We start from the raw sequence: 13,771 nt of genomic DNA, 5'->3' as shown, positions 1-13,771 counted from the left end.
GGGAGTTATTGGAAGCGAGTCTTCGTAGAATTTCAGGGATAGCAATAGCTCAATGTCCTTCTATAGCTCTGTTGAATGATCTTTCAGTAAAAGTGCCACGTCCTATGAAGAGGCTGATTTATTTTATGCTGCTGGTGGCTAAAACTACCTTAGCAGGAGCATGGAAGTCACCCTCTGTCTTTATATGCAGCATGCTGCATTAGATATCTTGGACCATGCTACATGAGAGGGTAGCTACTAGCTAGCATAATAAATGACATACAGAACCTCTGTTAGGGTCTCTACTAAAACTCTTCTATCCTCCTTCATACCTTTTCTCCCTATCTTTGATTCTTTACTAAGGCTCGTCTATAAGCTATAACTTTTTATTTTATATGGAATTATATTATAAGCCTTGCCAATTCCTTACATTTTTGGGGCTCCTCTAAAAAAAAGACATTTAGACAATTGTATGATTCCAACCTTGTGGCAATAGGGAAAGACCCTATTTTGTTCCACTTTCACTGTGTCTCAACAAACAAAGCCAGGTCAATAAGGACATCTTTTGTGAGTTTGATGTGGAAGAATTTGAGTGGTCTTCATAGGATCCTGACCTCAACCCTACTGAACACCATTGGGATGAAATAGGACACCAAATGCAAGCCAGGTCTTCTCATTCAACATCATTACCTGACCTCATGAATGCTGTTGTCTGAATAAGCACAAATTCCCACTGACACATTGCAAATTCTTGCAAAAAGCCTTCCTAGAAGAGTGGAAACTGTTAAGAAGGAGGGGGGGGGGGGCATAGCGCTGGCTACCAAAGAGGAGAGAATACACACAGAGGCCAAGTAGTGCAGAAAGTATATTGATGTGAGAGCTCCTACAACGTCTGTATACAAGGTCACACTGGTCTGTTGACACTTACAGATAGCTATGCAGAGGATACTGGTACACATTTAGTCCTTTTAGTCCCCTTGCAGTTTGATTGTGGTGTGAAAGTTATGCCCTGCTTGCTGTGTTCCTAATATGCCCTCCTAATTGATTAATTGCCAGATTCCATCCACACCCAACACAGTATATAACAAAGCTTTCTTTACGGGGGAACATACAGGGGGCTGCACATACAGGGGGTTCTTCCAAAGAAGTGGGGTTCTTTAAATAAGTGGCACTTCTGCTCTTGCACTTCAGCGATTTGCACAAAGCAAACTATAACAGACTGCAGGTGACCTAATTTTCATATTATCTCACCTTCTCTGAAACATGCACTCTTTACCTCTCCTCCTCTTCACAATTGCAACTCCTCAAGCTCTCTTTTCTACATCCCTCTGCGTCCTGATTCACTCCCTGGTTATCTCTCGCCTTGACTACTGCAACTCCCTCCTCATTGGCTTACCTTTAAATAGACTATCCCCCCTTCAGTCCATCATGAATGCTGCTGCCAGACTCATCCACCTTACAAACTGCTCAGTGTCTGCTACCCCTCTCTGCCAATCCCTCCATTGGCTACCACTCGCCCAACGAATTAAATTCAAAATACTAACAATAAGTTACAAAGCCATCCACAACTCTGCCCCCAGCTACATCACTAACCTAGTCTCAAAATACCAACCTAATCGCCATCTCCGTTCCTCCCAAGACCTCCTGCTCTCTAGCTCCCTCATCACCTCCTCCCATATCCGCCTCCAGGACTTCTCCCGAGCCTCGCCCATCCTCTGGAATTCCCTACCCCAATCTGTCAGACTGTCTCCAAATTTATCCACTTTTAGGCGATCCCTGAAAACTTTCCTCTTCAGAGAAGCCTATCCTGCCTCCATCTAACAACTGCACTATTTTCTCCATTAGCTCATCCCCCACAGCTATTACCCTTTTGTATAACTTGACCCTCCCTCCTAGATTGTAAGCTCTAACGAGCAGGGCCCTCTGATTCCTCCTGTATTGAATTGTATTGTACTTGTAATGTCTGCCCTAATGTTGTAAAGCGCTGCGTAAACTGTCGGCGCTATATAAATCCTGTATAATAATAATACTAATAATAACATTGCTGATACCCAACAGCATCTAGAGGTGGCTGGAAGGCGGACTGCAACGAGGCACTTGGATGAGAAAGGACTCCTGCCAGGGACACATGCGACAGACCCTTTTCTGCCCTTCCTACACTGGAACCTCTCCCTATGCTAGACACTCTATAACTGTCCTAGCCACTCTGCAAAATGCACGCCAACTAAAGGGGGACAGTTCTATTTATTAACAGTGCCCACACCAATGATGGCCACAGAGGTCAACCAGGGTAGCATTGTTCAATTGGACAGCTGCTCTCCTGATGACTTCTACAGAGGCTTCAGGGGAACATGGCTTCTTCTTGCCCTCCATTCACTCACTGCATGGCAGCTGCCAAACAATGCTACCCATACAGGGAGGCCAAACTGCACATACCTATAAGTGGGAGTCAGGTGTCAGCAAATATTGTTTGTATAGTCTAGTTTGCAGACAGAAATTTTGAGAATTCCCATCCCTCTGCTCTGTATCTGCCTCACTCCCCCTCTCCGCACTCTTTTTCAGAATATTCAGCAAGTATAGTGTAGTGACGTATCTCTAAATCTACAAAAAGAATGAGGTAAGATAAGGTTAGCAATAAGGTTTGCTAAAGTCCTTGAGATGCATATAGATATAAATGTTTTTTTACCACAAAACCAGAATTATACTTTAATTTCAAGTGGCTTATGTGTGCTGTAAACTTGAAATTCAGGATAGCTGGAAGGTCACTGACCCGCTGTCTTAGATCTCTAGAGGTGCAGATATTTTTTTGCATAAAATGCTTGTAACTTGGAAATGGTGTGGTCACATAGCAAGAAAAAAAAAAAGAAGCGTTCTTTGATTTTGTAAGAACTAGCTCGTTATGTCTGAGGCATTTTACACTGGCTTAGAGAGGAGAAAAAAAAATCACCTGTTACAATACTTGCTCTTGCTGCCTCAAGAATTTCAGTTAATAAAGAGAGCGCACAGGGGACTCCAGTATAAAAAACACTACTGAGAGTACAAATGCTCAAAGAGATGTATAAAAAGAGCAAAATAAATAAATTCAATGGACCAGAAATGAGGATGAAAGGAGCGATAGCACAATGGGGGAATAGGAAGCGGGGAAGTAGATTAAATTGACTAAGGTCCATTTCAGCAAAACCGTGTAGACATGTAAATGGAGAATCATAGGCATAAACGCTGAAATTAGCTATATAGGCGTGCTTTGTGGGCAGGAAATTAGTCTATTTTTTCAGGGTTATTTATATTCAAGTCTTCAGTGGCAAGCTGTGATTCCGCGGAGATTGCTGAACTCAAAGTTTTAAGGTAAACCTTACAGGCTCCACAAACTTATCTGAAGGCACAGTGGGTCCATGTATGATCGAAGCATTCAAACATGTGATAGTTCCTATAAAACAACAATTGCCAAATAGTGATAAATGTATATAAAACATATATATTGTAAGTGACAATGATCAGTCCGTAAAGGTGTCCATACAGGAATTAATGTGATGAAGTCGTTGCAAACGTGTCCAAAAATGATGGACAACCATACACCCAAGTGCGCCTTCCACCGTGATAATACAAGATTTGCCCTTACTGGATATCTAGACTCCACATTATGGGAGCCTAGTCATACATGGATTCATATATCATGAAGGATCCATCCACTGGGTATGAAGGATGATAACGTCACGGCCGGCTGTGCTGGTTTTCCACTCTCGGGCAGATGAAAATATGACAGCGTGCTTCTTCCAGAACCATTTACCTTTAGAAGCCCTCTCAGCATCCTTGATGTCCCAATTTCAGAGGTGCTGTAATGCATGTGATAGTTCCTACATGTGCCACATCAGTATGTACAGCTGGGGAAGGCTACTGCAACCTCTGCAACACAGAAAAGGGCACACTGTAATACTAAATACTGTACGCAGCGGCATTAACCTCTTGCCAACCAGCCGCAGAATGAGGCAGAATGGCACGGCTGGGTGAAACGACGTTATGTTACGCTGCTTCGCCCTGTGGCCACTAGGGGTGCACGTGCTGCTCGCCCCCAGAGCCCATGCGAGTGCTCGGCGGGCGCGATGAATGCCGGGCTCGTGACACGCCGAGAACCGGGATCCCGGTTCTCTGAGGGGAGAAGAGACTGATCGTGTGTTCATACAGAGTATGAACAGCGATCTGTCATCTCCCCTAGACAGTCCCCTCCCCCCTTCAGTTAGAACACAGAGAGGGAACACAATTAACCCCTTGATCACCCCCTAGTGTTAACCCCTTCCCTGCCAGTGATATTTTTACAGTAATCAGTGCATTTTTATAGTACTTATCGCTGTATAAATGCCAGTGGTCACAAAAATGTGTCCAAAGTGCCTGATGTGTCCGCCATAATATCGCAGTCCTGATAAAAATTGCAGATCGCCGCCATTACTAGTAAAAAAAAAAAAAAAAATAGTAATAAAAATGCCATAAATTTATCCCCTATTTTGTAGACGCTATAACTTTTGCACAAACCAATCAATATACACTTATTGCGATTTTTATTACCAAAAATATGTAGAAAAATACATATCGGCCTAAACTGAGAAAATATTAGCTTTTTTTAAAAAAAAAATGGGGTATTTATTATAGCAAAAAGTACAAAATATTGTGTTTTTTTCAAAATTCTCGCTATATTTTTGTTTATAGCACAAAAAATAATAAACCGCAGAAATGATCAAATACCACCAAAAGAAAGCTCTATTTGTGGGAAAAAAAGGACGTCAGTTTTGTTTGGGTACAACATCGCACAACCACGCAATTGTCAGTTCAAGCGACACAGTGCCGTATTGCAAAAAAATGGCCCGGTCATTCAGCAGCCAAATCTTCCGGGGCTGAAGCAGTTAAAGTGGAAGAAAAGACTAACTCTAACCATTCCTAAAGATGCACCCCCCCACCTCCCACCTATCCTACAACTGTATAAAAAAAGAACTGTGTACTTACCTATTTTTATTCCACTCTAGTGCAATCACGTGATCCATCAGTTCAATGACTGGCTGCTGCAGGGGAGAGGAAGGAGCAATGAAAATGGCTGGCCCATGGGAGCCTAGAGGTGACATTGCAGTTCCTGAAATTCATAGCCATTGTTCAGCACTTCCTTACACAGGGGAGCTGGAGCTACAGCATCACATGACCAAACCAGACGCAATTAAAAAATGTAAGTTTACTGTCTTTTTTTTAATACAGAGTTTCCAGGATAGGTAGGGGGAGGGGGGGAGGGAACATTTTTAAGAATAGTTAGTGTTGGTGGCAGGAGGCGGAGCCTAGCAGAGCAGACATGCATTGTTAGAGCTCCACACCGCTGAGGAGAGAAGAGAAGGACAAAGCGGAGCCTGCAGGCTCAAAAGGTATCCATTTGAACCTTTTTGCCCCAGGGAACAAACTGTGAAAGTTTGGGTAGGAAATATGGTACTGGGAGGAAACCGTGGCAGAAATAAAAATCACCTCACAAAGAGCTCACAGGCACTCACTGCAGCTGAAGCAGCTCCAGTCACCTCACAAGATACAGCATCAGGGCGCTCTCACAGACAGAAAATGTCACAGCAAGACTCTCCATTTGAGTCAGATACAGAACAAATCCTCTCACAAACTTCTCCACAAGCCTCCTCAGTATCCCCAGTAATATTATTACAATTTGAAAAGATGCTTCATAAGGCTTTAAAACAAACCTCAGACCAAATAACAAAAAGCCTAACCAAAGAAATAAGAGAGCTGGGAAACCGCACCGCAGCCTTAGAAATAAAAATGGATGAAATTGAAATTACAACCCAAGAAAATATAACAGAATTGGAACAATTAAAAAAAGAGAATTTAATACTTCAAACTAAGCTCGAAGATTACGAAAATAGAGCCAGACATTCAAACTTGCGCATAAGGGGAATACCTGAAACTGTGACAGACCTGCAATCTACTATTACTGCTCTATTACAAGAACTAAAGCCAGATATCCCTATTGAACGTTTAGAACTGGACAGAGTACACAGAGCCCTCACAGCCAAAAAGAAAGATGGACCCCCACGTGATATAATCACAAAATTTCATTATTACAGAACGAAAGAACAAATACTAATTGCTGCAAGAGAAAAAAAGGAACTTAATTTTCAAGGACACAATTATCAAATTTTTGCTGACCTATCCCAACTTACTATTACTAAAAGACGATCCATGAAACCCCAACTAATGGAACTGCAACGCCACAACATTATGTATCAATGGGGCTTCCCCTTTTCAGTCAGATTTAACTACCAAGGTACAATTTACAGAAGCAGATCAGCAGATGAACTACAACAAACCCTTTTAAAATTAAATCTGACAGAACCCACAAGCAGCAACACTCCCACACGCAGAAGAATGGCGTCATCTTCACCTTCAGGCAGCACCCAGAAAATTTCAGAACAAAATGGGAATCATCATTCTCACAAAAGAGGCCGTTATGCCACATCATCCATGGACCAAGAAGATTCAATGGACTGACATCCTAATTCCTGATATCTCTTCATTTATTATACTAAGAGATGGTTCTCTATAAAAAACCTGTATTTATAACTGAATGTAACTGCATTCTGATAGTCACACACTGTGTGGGATCATGTTACATTCCAGTTATATTTCTTATTACTTATTCATATAGCCTTAGAATATATAAGTGAAATAAGGAAATTCTTGTTCAGTTATATATTATCAGGTAATAACAATAGATTTATTACTTTTTAGGACAAATATGTTCAATAATCCAGAAGTAATGGAAGCTTTTTCTTTCTTTTCTTAAAACAAATATATTACCTAACTAGTTCCTAGAATTATGTTTTTGTTTATTCTAATCTGAAGCAATACAACCTCAATTTTATAAGTTAACATATCTAAACAGTTACATATGAATAAAATATGTAATTGTTTACTCTAAAAGGGTTAAAATCCCAAAATAATTCAAACTATCTTCATCAATACCAAAGTTATTAACAGTACCTTTCTAACTGAATTATTTAGCCTAGGGCAAGACTAACCATATACAACCACCCTGGAATAAATAATTTCAACAAAAACTATATTCTGCACTCCAATTAATGAAACATCATTTTGATGTCTTTTGACATAGCACTTCTCTCCTGTAAGCGGAAGATCCGTGTACCCCCATTAGCCCTCCTCATTCTCCCAACCATATTATGTGGGAGTGTGACGAAGGCACTTATTCCCCTGAGAGAGATATTTATTCTCTTTCACGGGTAAATTGTGATTACTTGCAAAAAATAATTTATACAATGTATCATCTAATCTAATATGTTTTTTGTTTACTCTTTACTCCAGAATTCACTGGTTTCTTTTCTATCTATTCATCTCTTCAGTCCACACAGGTTGACCTGCGCAGCCAGCTCTGCATAACAAAAAGTAAGTCAAAACTATTTGATCTATTGCCATGGCACCACTGAATATACTTTCCCTGAATGTTCAGGGAATAAATGTCCCTCAAAAAAGGACCAAAGCCTTCCGTACTTTCCATAACAAGAAGGCTCACATAGTATGCCTCCAAGAAACACACTTCACCAAAGATTCTACTCCAAAATATATTTCTCATTTTTATCAACAAATTTACACGGCTTCTGCCTGTACCAAGCAAAGGGGAACTCTAATTGCATTTCACCGATCCACACCATTCACCTTATCATCAGAAATTAAAGACCCAGAAGGTAGATACCTGATACTCATGGGTTATATAATGGATACAGCAATCACGGTGATTTCCTACTACGCTCCTAACAAACAACCTACACCATTCCTCTCACATATATTACAAGTGATTAATACACACAAAATAGGAACAGTGATAATGTGTGGGGATTCGAACCAGGTCCTCCTCCCATTTCTAGATAAATCACCTTTTACACCATCCAAAATAACCTCTAGATTACCTTTTTCTCAACTTCTTTCCAAATACAATCTGGTAGATTCATGGAGAGAAAGTAACCCAATGAAAAAGAAATTCACTTATTTCTCGCACCCTCATCAAACCTTCACCAGAATAGATCATATTTTTCTAACAATAGGAATGATACCAGAAATTATTGCATCAGATATAATTCCGATTCCGTGGTCTGACCATAATGCAGTATACACTACTATAGCCTCAGCCATACCAAAAGCGCATGACCCAACGTGGTACTTACCGGACATAATGCTCAAACACCCACTACATCAGATGGCCATTGAACAAGCTTTAAAGGAATACATATCAATTAATAATACAACAGACATCTCCCCAATAACACTGTGGGAAGCTCATAAGCCTGTCTTGCGTGGTACAATACAAAGACAAATGGCACTATTTAAACGGGAACGCAAAAATCTAGCAAAAAAACTAGAACTCAATTTTAATGCAGCCTACATATCATTTCAAGATAATCCATCTCAGAGTACAAAATCTCATCTGGAAAAATCTAGATTGGAATACGATCTATTTCTCACTGAGTCAGTTGATAAATCCCTCAAACGCTCCAAACACAATTTCTACATGAATACAAACAAACCAGGTACATATTTGGCTCGGGCATTAAATTCAACTAACAAATCTTTCAAACCAATACGTTTGAAATTATCAAAAAATGTTTACACTTGTAATCCAGTTAAAATAGTCCATAAATTTCACTCACATCTCGCAACTTTATACAAGACAAACAATGAATTTAATCCTACAGAAGCTGAATCCTTCTTCTCAAAAATAACCTTACCTGAGTTATCTCAGAATCAAAAAAGCAGTCTGGATGAGCCTATAACTATAGATGAAGTTGCTAACGCCATAAAAGACCTAAAACTTAACAAAAGACCAGGCCCAGACGGCTACTCGGCTTTATACTATAAAACATTCTCAGAAATACTCTCTCCTATTCTCACTGAAACTTTTAACAAACTTCTAGATGGACATTCTTTTCGGCAAGAAACACTAATGGCAATTGTTTGTATGATCCCAAAACCCCTTTCTGATGATACTTCCTGTGTGAATTATCGGCCTATCTCTCTGTTAAACCTCGATATTAAATTATTAGCAAAAATAATAGCAAAACGCCTCAATAGCATTATAGGAAAATTAATACATAGAGATCAAGTAGGCTTCATGCCAAATAGACAGGCAGGCGATAATATACGCAGGGCAGTGTTATTGGCACATATTGCTAAAAAACGGAAAATCCCTTTATGTTTTCTATCTCTCGATATTAAGAGGGCATTTGACACAGTATCCTGGCAATATATGCAATATTCATTACAAAAATGGGGTTTTGGACCCCACTTTTTAACATGGATCAAAGCATTATATAATAAACCCAAAGCCTATATAAAATATGCTGGATACAAATCTGAAGCCTTTAATATCGAAAGAGGTACCCGACAGGGTTGCCCATTATCTCCCTTATTATTTGCCCTTATACTCGAACCCATGGCCCAATACATCAGAACAAACCAAACTATAACTGGCATTGAAGTAGGAGGTATTACACACAAATTATGTATATTTGCAGACGATATATTACTTTTTCTATCATCACCACAGGTCTCTGGTCCTAACTTAATACCAGCTCTTGATGGATTTGCAGCCCTATCCGGCCTTATGATTAATCCTAAGAAATGCCTAGTGCTTAATATTTCACTCACAAACATGGAATTGATCCCGGCTAGGGCTGCACTCCCATTCACATGGGCAGAAAAATCAATCCCATATCTTGGAATTCATTTAACAGCATCTCATTCTGACTTATTCTCAACCAATTATCCTCCTGTATTAAGACAGATCACAAATCTAATAAAACAATGGTCGCAACTTCCTTTATCCTGGATAGGGAAGATTAATGCAATCAAAATGACTATTCTACCCAAATTGCTTTATCTATTCAGAGTCCTCCCTATTCCAATTCCTTCCTATTTTTTGAGAATAGTACAAAAAAGAGCAACTTCGTTTATATGGGGCTCTTCTAAACCACGTATACCTATACACACACTACATCTTCCCAAAAATAAAGGAGGCCTGGGATACCCTAATTTTACTAACTACTACAGAGCAGCACATTTGGCCAGTCTGTCCAAATACCATGCAAAACAGGAAATCCCATTATGGGTATTTATAGAGGCTTCAGAAAATGACCCTCTATTAATATCAAATTTATTATGGCTTGATCCTAAAGACCGCTTTAAAATTCATAATCCCATAACTAAACACTTCTTATCTCTCTGGGATAAACTAAAAACCAAATATCAGTTACAATCTCCACACAATCCTCTCCTTTCTTTTATCAGAAATCCGGCCTTTTATCCGGCATGGATCTACCCAAATTCTTTTAAAGCTTGGACAACATCAGGCATTCAGACACTAAATGACTTCATAGCATCTAAATCATTCCTTTCATTCCCATCGCTTAAAGAAAAATATGATCTACCAAACTCTGAGATATTTAGATATCTCCAAATCAAAAATTTCTATACACCATTCCTAAAGGGGGATACACCATTATCCCAATTATCCATTTTTGAATCAATCTGTACAAAAGATCCATTTGCTAAAGGTACAATTTCATCACTTTATAATCAATTATATGGAGTAGCAAATCTTAATAGACCCTCTTACGTTCAGAGGTGGGAGGAGGACCTGGGACGAACTTTAGAAGACACGGACTGGTCTAATATATGGCTCACATCTAAGTCATCTTCACCCAACATCTTAGCACTGGAGACAAATTATAAAGTCCTAACTCGCTGGTACCTTGTACCTGCTAGAGTGGCAAAATATTCACCTAATACCTCAACTCTTTGTTTTCGAGGATGCCCAGAAATAGGCACATATTTACACATATGGTGGACGTGCCCAGTAATCCAAACCTTCTGGAAGGAAGTCTTCGTGATTGCATCTAAAATATTTAAAAAACTAATACAACCAGATCCATATTTAACTTTACTTAATCTAAAACCGGAATGGTTAACACTCTCTCAATTCAAACTTATGATCCAACTAATAACGGCTGCAAAACAAACAGTGGCCAAGGCATGGAAATCTCCTACATTGGTACTAGCAGAAACAATTCACAGAATGAATAATACAATGTCCCATGCTAAGATGGTAGCCATCGATCAAAATCAAATTCCAAAATTTGAAAAACTTTGGCATCCTTGGATAAAACAACAGTTCCTGTCAAATTTCAATGACTCTGTCCTGTTGCCATGGTAACAGATTAAATGACTTACAGACACACCCATTCTAAGGCTTCAAAGAGAACTAAAAAGAATAATAAACTGACGAGCGGGACAACCTTGTGGACCATACCTCTACCTTTCAACCCTTTTTCTTCTTTCTCTTTCTTTTTCTCCACCTTACGATTAAAGCTCATTATCAGAATTTATTTGACCTATATACACTCTACTTGTAAACAATATGTATAGTAGGTATAAATCATTTAAATACCTACAAAAGTAACTAAGGAAATGATATATATCTTTAATTTAGGTTTACGTGAACCCAATGTTTAATATTTGAAATTTCATGATATTTACCTATATAAACCCTACTGTAAAACAATGAGCTTACTTTATAGATCCTTGTAAACTTACTTTATGTATCTTTATGTATCTTTATAACATTGTATACTCAATAAACTTCTTTTGGCAAGGAAGAATAGTTAGTGTTAGGCTTTACTACCACTCTAAAGTATATCCACAGTATTTTTTTTTCAGTTGTCTGTGCACCTCAGGGGAAATTTTCCAACACTTCCTGTCCCAGAGACATAACTGGAAGTGAGAGGACATTTCTCCACAGTGGGAAAAATTCCTTTTTATACAACTGTCACTGGAACAGATGTTGCTGATTCAAGATTTTTCCTCAACTCTTGCCCTGGTGGCAACTCAATATTTTGGGTTTCCCATTATTTGGTCTTCCTAGGAGTGACCCAGATGGCAAGGAAAAGCTTAAAGGAATTTTTAACCATCCCGTTTTACTCTCCATGCAAAGTAAAAAAACAAAAATAAATAATGTTGACTGTGGGTATAGAGTTCAACTTGCACTGTCATAATGGATCAGCTTACTGTTGTAGGGTAGCAGTTCAGGAAAGCCACCACATGTGGCTGACAATATTTGATATATGTTTGTTTGACTTTTGTTGTGGCACTTCTTTCCTTGTTTTCATTTTTTAAAGCGTAACTTTACCTATAACAACTTGATGAAAATAATGTTCTTTAACAAAGGAACAAACTTTTCACATCAATAATTATGCTACCAAAATTATTGTGTGCTGTAAATTGCCTCCAGGATTGCTCCTGTTTCTTCTTGCTGCCGCCATATTGCTGAAGCCCAGAGCCCCTGAGCAGCAGTAAATCTTTAGGTCATCAGCAGATCAGCTTTTAGTGGCTCTGATTTTCAGCACAGTGAAGAAAAAGTTTTGAGCAGCTGAGTATGTGCAGAGCAGGTTGAAACACAGGCATTTAAGCAGTATAGACACTTATTTTTAATGTTTTACATAGCTATACATGCAAAAGGGGCCTGAAGTGATCTAGCAGGGCTTAGTTTTCTGAATAAAGTTCCACTTTAATGAAGCCCCCCTTCATTAAAGTGGAACTTTAGTCAGAAAATAATTTAGTCCCCCACTAAGTTATGTTTTTCTATGAGTTTCTTGTATTTACTGCTTGAGTCTTGACAATGGGCAATTAATAATAATTAATATTAATATTTATGGCTGATTAATAAAGTATGATTATTTAACGTTTAATCATAATTTAAACCAATAAAAGTGGTAATTTTAGTCCAAAGAATTTGGTGTTAATTGTCTAAGCCTGCAATCCCATGATTCAATCCCATGTTAAGAAACCAGAAAAGCAAGATGTGTTTAACCACTTCAATACTGGGGACTTTCCCCCCTTCCTGCCCAGGCCATTTTTCAGCTTTCAGCGCTGTCACACTTTGAATGACAATTGCACAGTCATGCTACACTGTACCCAAACAAAAATTTTAGGATTTTGCTAAGCAAATAAAAAAAAGACTGAAAATTTTGAAAAAAAAAAGTTTTTCTTTGTATTTGTTTTAAAATTTTGTAAATAAGTAATTTTTCTCCTTCACTGATGGGCACTGATAAGGTGGCACTGGTGAGGTGGCACTGATGGGCAATGATGATGAGGCACTGATATTCAGCGCCCAACAAGAGTATCTGTGAGGGGTTACAGTGTTGTGGCACCACCACCCAAGGCCCAATTTTTCTGACCCTGTTTAACAGGGGCATGTAATTACAATTCTTGATATAATATTTCACAGCAGGGCCCGTTCCTGCACTCAACAAGAGTAACTGTGAGGGCTTACAGTGTTCTGGTACCACCAACACCTAAGGTCCAATTTTCTGCAGAGTATATAGGGCAGGCCGTATAGTATATATACTGCTGTTCAGAGTATATAGTGCCTGGGGGACCCCACGCCATTAAAAAAAAAAAATGGGTGCGAGGTTCCCCTTAATACCCATACCAGACCTGAAGGGCCTGGTATGGATTTTGGGGGGGACATCCACGCCATATTTTTGGGATATTTTTATCTATATTGCCGGGATCCGACAATACATTACAGCAGTTTTAAATGACATTTTTTCCTTTAGAAATGTAATTTTGCTGTGGTACTGTTAAAAACATGAGAAAGATGTGCTACTTTACAGGCATAATAAAGACACCCTCCAGGCACGATATTTAAAGGATAAATTTAATTTTTATTGTTTCACTTTAAGCATTATTA

Source organism: Aquarana catesbeiana, linkage group LG07 (assembly GCF_042186555.1).
Source record: "Aquarana catesbeiana isolate 2022-GZ linkage group LG07, ASM4218655v1, whole genome shotgun sequence".
Lineage (NCBI taxonomy): Eukaryota > Metazoa > Chordata > Amphibia > Anura > Ranidae > Aquarana > Aquarana catesbeiana.
The sequence above is the reverse complement of the archived record's forward strand: the minus strand, read 5'-3'. Positions refer to the sequence as shown.